The following is an 8315-nucleotide window of genomic DNA, read 5'->3' as shown; positions in this document are numbered from 1 at the left end:
AACAATCCCATTTATCATTGCAACAAAAAGAATAAAATACCTAGGAATAAACCTACTTAAGGAGGCAAAAGACCTGTACTCAGAAAACTATACAACACTGATGAAAGACATCAAAGATGAAGGAAACAGATGGAGAGATATGCAGTGTTCTTGGATAGAAAGAATCAATACTGTGAAAATGACCATACTACCCAAAGCAATCTACAGATTCAGTACAATCCCTATCAAATTACCAATGGCTTTTTCACAGAATTAGAACCAAAAAAATTACAATTTATATGAAAACACAGAAGATAAAGCAATCTTGAGAGAGAAAAACAGAGCTGGAGGAATCAAGAATCAGGATAGAAAGCCCAGAGATAAATCCACATACCTATGTTCAATTAATCTATGATGAAGGAGACAAGAAATACAATGGAGAAAGACAATCTCTTAAGCAAGTGATGCTGAGAAAACTGAACAGCTACATGTTAAAGAATGAACTTAGAACACTCCCTAACACAATATACAAAAATAAACTCAAAATGGATTAGAAACATAAATGTAAGGCCAGATACTATAAAACTTGGAGGAACACAGGCAGAACACTCCTTGACATAAATCACAGCAAGATCTTTTTTAACCACGTCCTACTATGCTAAAGCCTTTGACTGTATGGATCACAACACTATGGAAGAGTTCTGAAAGAGGTGAGAGTACCAGAACACCTTACCTGTCTCCAGAGAAACCTGTATGTGGGTCAAGAAACAACGGTTAGAACCAGACAGGGAACAACTGACTGGTACAAAATTGGGAAAGGAATATGACAAGGCTATACATTGCCATTCTGCTTATTTAACTTATATGCAGAATACATATGAAATGCCAGGCTGGGTGAATCATAAGCTGGAATTAAGATTGCTGGGAGAAATAACAACCTCAGATATGCAGGTGACACCACTCTAATGCCAGAAAGCAAAGAGGAACTAAAGAGCCTCTTGATGAGGGTGAAAAAGGAGAATGGGAAATATGGCTTGAAATTTAATATTCAAAAAACTAAGATCATGGCATCCAGTCCCATCACTTGATGGCAAATAGAAGGGAAACAAGTGGAAACAGCGATGGATTTTCTTTTCCTGAGCTCCAAAATCACTGCAGACTGTGAGTGCAGCCATGAAATTGAAAGACATTTGCTCCTTAAAAGGAAAGTTATGATAAACCTAGACAGTGTATTAAAAAGCAGAGACATCACTTTGCTGACAAAGGTCCATATAGTCAAAGCTATGGTTTTTCTAGTAGTCATGTATGGATGTGATAGACTATAAAGAAGGCTGAGCACCAAAGAATTGATGCTTTCATATTGTGGTGCTAGAAAAGACCCTTGAGAGTCTCTTCAACTGGAAGGAGATCAAACCAGTTAAACAAATATGAATATTTATTGGAAGGACTGATGTTGAAGCTCTAATACTTTGGCCTGATGCAAAAAGCTGACTCATTGTAAAAGACCCCGATGCTGGGAAAGACTGAAGGCAAAACAAGAAGGAAGTGGCAAAACGAGTGAACTCGTTAGATAGTATCACTGATTTGATGGACATGAATTTGAGAAAACTCTAGGAGATAGTGGAAGACAGAGGAACCTGGCATTCTGCAGTCCACGGAGTCATAAAGAGTTGGACACTACTTAGTGACTGAACAGCAACAGAGTAAGAAAAACAAAAGCAAAAATAAACACAATGGGACTCGAACTTAAAAGCTTTTGTACAGCAAAGGAAACCATAAACAAGATGAAAAGACAGCCCTCAGAATGAGAGTAAATATTTGCAAATAAAGCAACTCACAAGGAATTAGTCTCCAATATATATAAAAAGCACATTCAGCTCAATATCACAAAAAGAAACAACCCAATCAAAAAATGAATGCAAGACTTAAATAGATATTTCTCCAAAGAAAACATACAAATGGCTAAAAAGCACATGAAAAGATGCTCAACATAATTAATTATAGAAATTAAGATTAAAGCTACAGTGTGGTATAACCTCACACCAGTCAGAATGGCCATGATCAAAAAATCTACAAACAATAAATGCTGGAGAGGGTGTGGAAAAAAGGGAACCCTCTTGCACTGTTGAGGGGAATGTAAGTAAGTTGATACAGCCATTATGGAGAATAGTATGGAGGATCTTAAAAAACTAAAAATAGAACTCTCATATGACATAGGAACACCAGTACTGGGCATATACCCTGAGAAAATCTTAATTCAAAGAGATGCATGCACCCCAATGTTCATTGCAGCATTATTTACAATAGCCATGACGTGAAGGCAACCTAAATGTCCACTGACAAATGAATGGATAATAAAATTGTGGTACACATATACAATGGAATATTACTCAGCCATAAAAAGAAAAGAAATCAGGTCATTTGTGGAAGACCTAGAATCTTGTACACAGAGTGAAGTCAGAAAGATAAAATCACATATTGTATATTAACACATGTATATGGACTATACAAAAACAGCACAGATAGACCTGTTTGTAGGAACAGAGTTGCAGACATAGAAAGTGGATGTTTGGACACAGGGTTGATGGCTGGAGGGAAGAACTGGAAGATTAAGACTGACATAAATACACTGTAGGCTGTCAGGTTCCTCTGTCCATGGAATTCCTCAGGCAAGAATAATGGAGTGGGTAGCCATTCTCTTCTCCAGAGGATCTTGACCCAAGGATCAAACCTGGGTCTCCCATATTGCAAGAAGATTCTTTACCATCTGAGGTGCCAGTGAAGCTCATAAATACATGTGCGTGCCAGCGTGCTAAGTCATTTCAGTCGTGTCTGACTCTTTGCGACCCTATGGACTGTAGTTGGCCAAGCTCCTCTGTCCATGGGATTCTCTAGGCAAGAATACTTGCGTGGCTTGCCATGCCCTTCTCCAGGGACTCTTTCCAATCCAGGGATTGAACTTGCATCTCTTATGTCTCCTGCATTGGCAAGAATGATCTTACTGCCACCTGGGAAGCCCCATAAATACACTGCTGCTGCTGCTGCTGCTAAGTTGCTTCAGTCATGTCCGACTCTGTGCGACCCCATAGACAGCAGCCCACTAGGCTCAGCCGTCCCTGGGATTCTCCAGGCAAGGACACTGGAGTGGGTTGGCATTACCTTCTCCAATGCACTACCATGTATGAAGTAGATAGTGGGAACTGGCAATAAAGTGCAGGGAGCTCAGCTCAGTGTCCTGTGATGACTGACATGGGTGGGGTGGTGCGAGGTGGGAGTGAGGTCCACAAGGGAAGGGATATATGTATACTTAGAGCTGATTCACTTCACTGTACAGTAGAAACTAACACAACACTGTAAAGCAACTATACCTTAATTAAAAGAAATAAAAACAGTTTGCAATATATTGCCTACAAGAGATCCACTTCAGGGCAAAGTACAGAATACAGTGATGTGATGGAAAAAGATATTACTTCCGTAGGGAAATGATGAGAATGTGGGAGTAGCAAATCATATCAAATAAACTGAACTTTAAAACACAGTTATAAAGCAAGATAAAGAAGGGCATTATATAGTGATAAAGGTATCAATTCAGTAAGAATATTACACTTATTAATCTCTATGCACCAAATAGAGGGGCAACTAAAGCAAATATTGTAAAGCAGATATTAACAAATGGATCAGTTCAGTTCAGTTCAGTTGCTCAGTTGTTTCTGACTCTGCGACCCCATGGACTGCAGGAAAACAGGCTTCCCTGCCCATCACCACCTACTGGAGCTTGCTCAAACTCATGTCCATCAAGTCAGTGATGACATCCCACCATCTCATCCTCTGTCATCTGCTTCACCTCCTGCCTTCAATCTTTCCCAGCATCCAGGTCTTTTCCAATGAATCAGTTCTTCACATCAGGTGGCCAAAGGATTGAACTTTCAGCTTCAGCATCAATTCTTCCAATGAATATTTGGAAGGACTGATTTCCTTTAGGATTGACTGGTTGGATCTCCTTGCAGTCCAAAGGACTCTCAAGAGTCTTCTCCAACACCACAGGTCAAAAGCATCAATTCTTTGGCACTCAGCTTTCTTTATAGTCCAACTCTCACATCCATACATGACCACTGGAAAAACCATAGCTTTGACCAGACCTTTTTTGGCAAAGTAATATCTCTGCTTTTTAGCATGCTGTCTAGGTTGGTCATAGCTTCTCTTTCAAGGAGCAAGTGTCTTTTTATTTCATGGCTGCACTCACCATCTGCAGTGATTTTGGAGCCCCCAAAATAATGTCTGTCACTGTTTCCATTGTTTCCCCAACTATTTGCCATGAAATGATGGGACCAGTTGCCACGATCTTAGTTTTCTGAATGTTGAGTTTTAAACCTAGTTTTTCACTCTCTTCTTTCACTTTCATCAAGAGGCTCTTTAGTTCTTCACTTTCTGTGATAAGGGTGGTATCAACTGTGTATTGAAGTTACTGATATTTCTCCCAACATTTTGATTCCAGCTTGTGCTTCATTCAAGCCAGCATTTCACATGGTGTGCCATGCATATATGGAGAAGGCAATGGCACCCCACTCCAGTACTCTTTCCTGGAAAACCCCATGGATGGAGGAGCCTGGTAGACTGTAATCCATGGGGTCACTAGGAGTTGGACACAACTGAGTGACTTCACTTTCACTTTTCACTGTCATGCATTGGAGAAGGAAATGGCAACCCACTCCAGTGCTTTTGCCTGGAGAATCCCAGGGACAGGGGAGCCTGATGGGCTGCTGTCTATGGGGTCACACAGAGTCGGACACGACTGAAGCGACTTAGCAGCAGCAGCAGCAGCCATGCATATAAGTTAAATAAGCAGGATGATAATATACAGCCTTGACACACTCCTTTCCCGATTTGGAAACAGTCTGTTGTTCCATGTCCAGTTTTAACTTTTGCTTCTTGACCTGCATACAGGTTTCTCAGGAGGCAAGTCAGGTGGTCTGGTATTCCCATCTCTTTAAGAATTTTCTACAGTCTGTTGTGATCCACACAGTCAAAGACTTTGGTGTAGTCAATAAAGCAGGAGAATCTTATTTTCTAGTCAATAAAGCAGAAATAGAATCACAAAATCAGTGGGATGCAGCAAAACAGCTGTAAGAGGTTCACAGAAATACAGGGGTTCCTGAAGAAAAGAAAAAAATCTTAACAACCCAATCTATCACCTAAAAGAATTAGAGAAATAAGAAAAAAACAAGCCCAAAGTCAGAAGAAGGAAGGAAATAAAGATCAGAAAGAAAATAAATAACACAAAGATCAAAAAACAAGATAAATAATCAATACAACCAAGATCTGGCTTTTTGAAGAGATTAAGAAAAAAAGATCAACAGATCTCTAGTCAGGCTCACAAGAAGAAAAGGAAGGACCCAAAAACAAAAGTAAGTATTGAAAGAGGAGAAATAACAACCCATACAATAGAAATACCCTCAAAGTCCTATCAGAATACTATCAACAGTTAAATATCAACAAACTGGACAACCTAGAAGCAAAGGACAAGATTCTAGAAATATACAGCTTGCCAAGACCAAAAAAGAAGAAGAAATAGATGATTTGAAAAGATAAGCAAAATAGACTCTCTAAACACACACACACACACACACACACACACACACACACACACACACACACAAAACACTACCTAGGAATAAATAGTCCAGGACCAGAATGCTTCACTGGGGAATTCTAGTAAGTATACAAAGAACTTGGAACTATCCTTCTCAAACTATTCCAAAAAACTGAAGAAGAGGGGACACTCACAAATTTATCCTATGGTATCACCATCACCCTGAAACCAAAACTAGACAAAGAAACTACAAAAAAGAAAATGACAGTTCAGTATCATTGATTAATATAGATGCAAAAATCTGCAAATATTAGAAAAATGAATTTGACAATGCATAAGTATCTACCATGATCAAGTTGGATTCATTCCAGTGTCACAAGAATGAATCCACATATACAAATAAATGTAATACATCACATTAACAAAAGGAAAGAAAAAAAAATACCTGATAATCTCACTAGATGCAGAAAAAACATTTGACAAAATTCAACATCTATTCAAATGAAAGTCTCACCAGTGTAGGTATACAGGGAACAAATCTCAACATAATACAGGCCATTTTTGAGAAACTCAGCCAATATCATACTTGAAGGTTAAAAGCTGAAAAAATATCCCTGCTAAATTTAGAAAAAACATGAAAAGGTTACCTATTCTCACCACTTCACAATACAGTATTGGAAGTCTTTGCCATAGCAATAAGACAATAAAAGAAATAAAAGTTATCCAGATTGATAAAGAAGAAGTGAAACTGTCTCTCTTTGCAGATGACAAAACACTCTATATAAAGAACCACAAAGTCACCACCCAAAAACTATTAGAATAAATTCTGCAAGGTAATAGAAAACAGGATTAATATTTAGAAATCTGTTATGTTTCTTTACACTAATGAAATATCAGGTGGGTAAAGTTTAAAAAATCCCATTTAAAATTACATTTATAAAAATAAAATACCTAGTAACAAAATTCACCAAGGATGTGAAAGATCTATACTCTAAATACTAAAAACATTGATAAAGAAAATTGATAATGTAAATAAATGGAAAGATATCCTACATTTTGGATTAGAATAATTAATATTATTAAAGTAGCACTCATCTTACTCACTAGCAAAGTAATGCTCAAAATTCTCCAAGCAAAGCTTTAACAGTACATGAACTGTGAACTTCCAGACATTCAAGGTGGATTTAGAAAAGGCAGAGGAACCAGAGATCAAATTGTCAAAATCCACTGGATCATTGAAAGAGCAAGAGTCCCAGAAAAACATCTACTTCTGCTTTATTGACTATGCCAAAGCCTTTGACTGTGTAGATCAAGCTGAGGAAAATTCTTTAAGAAATGGGAATACAACAAGACCATCTGACCTGCCTTCTGAGAAATCTATATGCACGTCAAGAAGCAACACTTAGAACCAGACATTGGAACAGACTGGTTCCGAATCGGTAAAGGAGTCCGTCAAGGCTGTATATTGTCACCCTGCTTATTTCACTTCTATGCATGGCACATCATGTGAAACGCTGGGCCGGAGGAAGCACAAGCTGGAATCAAGATTGCTGGGAGAAATATCAATAATCTTGGATATGCAGATGACACCACACTCATGGCAGAAAGCGAGAAGAACTAAAGAGACTTGTAATGAAAGTGAATGAAGAGAGTGAAAAAACTGGCTTAAAGCTCAACATTCGGAAAACTAAGATTGTGGCATCCAGTCCCATCACTTCATGGCAAATAGTTGGGGAAACAATGGAAACAGTGACAGACTTGATTTTTCGTGCTCCAAAATCACTGCAGATGGTGAATGCAGCCATGAAATTAAAAGACACTTGTTCCTTGAAAGAGAAGCTATGTCCAACCTAGACAACATGCTAAAAAGCAGAGACATTACTTTGCCAAAAAAGGTCTGGTCAAAGCTATGGTTTTTCTAGGAGTCATGTATGGATATGAGAGTTGGACTATAACGAAAGCTGAGTGCCAAAGAATTGATGCTTTTGACCTGTGGTGTTGGAGAAGACTCTTGAGAGTCCCTTGGACTGCAAGGAGATCCAACCAGTCAATCCTAAAGGAAATCAGTTGTGAATATTCCTTGGAAGGACTGATGCTGAAGCTGAAAGTTAAATCCTTTGGCCACGTGATACAAAGAACTGATTCATTGGGAAAGACCCTGATGTTGGGAAAGACTGAAGACAGGAGGAGAAGGGACAACAGAGAATGAGATAGGTGGCATCACTGACTCGATGGATATGAGTATGAGCAAGCTCCAGGAGTTGGTGATGGACAGGAAATCCTGGAGTCCTGCCGTCTATGGGGTCTCAGAGAATCAGACACGACTGAGCAACTGAACTGACTGACTGAGCAACCCTACTGTAAGCAATCTACAGATGTAATGCAATACCTATCAAAATATCAATGATACTTTTTACTCAGAACTAGAGCAAATAGTTCCAATATTCATATGGAAGCACCAAATACTGAGAATGGTCAAAGCAATTATAAGAAAAAAAGAAAGCTAGATGTATAACCCTTCCAGACTTCATGTTATACTACAATGGCACATAACCAAAATAGTGTGATACTGTCACAAAAACAGACATATAGACCTAGGGAACAGAATACAGAGCCCAGACATAAACCTGTGTGCCCATGGTCAATTGATCTATGACAATGGAAGCAAGAATATACAATGAAGAAATGAAGAAAAGACAGTCTGGTCAGCAAATATTGATTGGAAAGCTGAGCAGCTACATGTAAA

The sequence above is a fragment of the Ovis canadensis genome, chromosome 3, assembly GCF_042477335.2.
Source record: "Ovis canadensis isolate MfBH-ARS-UI-01 breed Bighorn chromosome 3, ARS-UI_OviCan_v2, whole genome shotgun sequence".
NCBI lineage: Eukaryota > Metazoa > Chordata > Mammalia > Artiodactyla > Bovidae > Ovis > Ovis canadensis.
Note: the sequence above shows the minus strand (reverse complement) of the source record.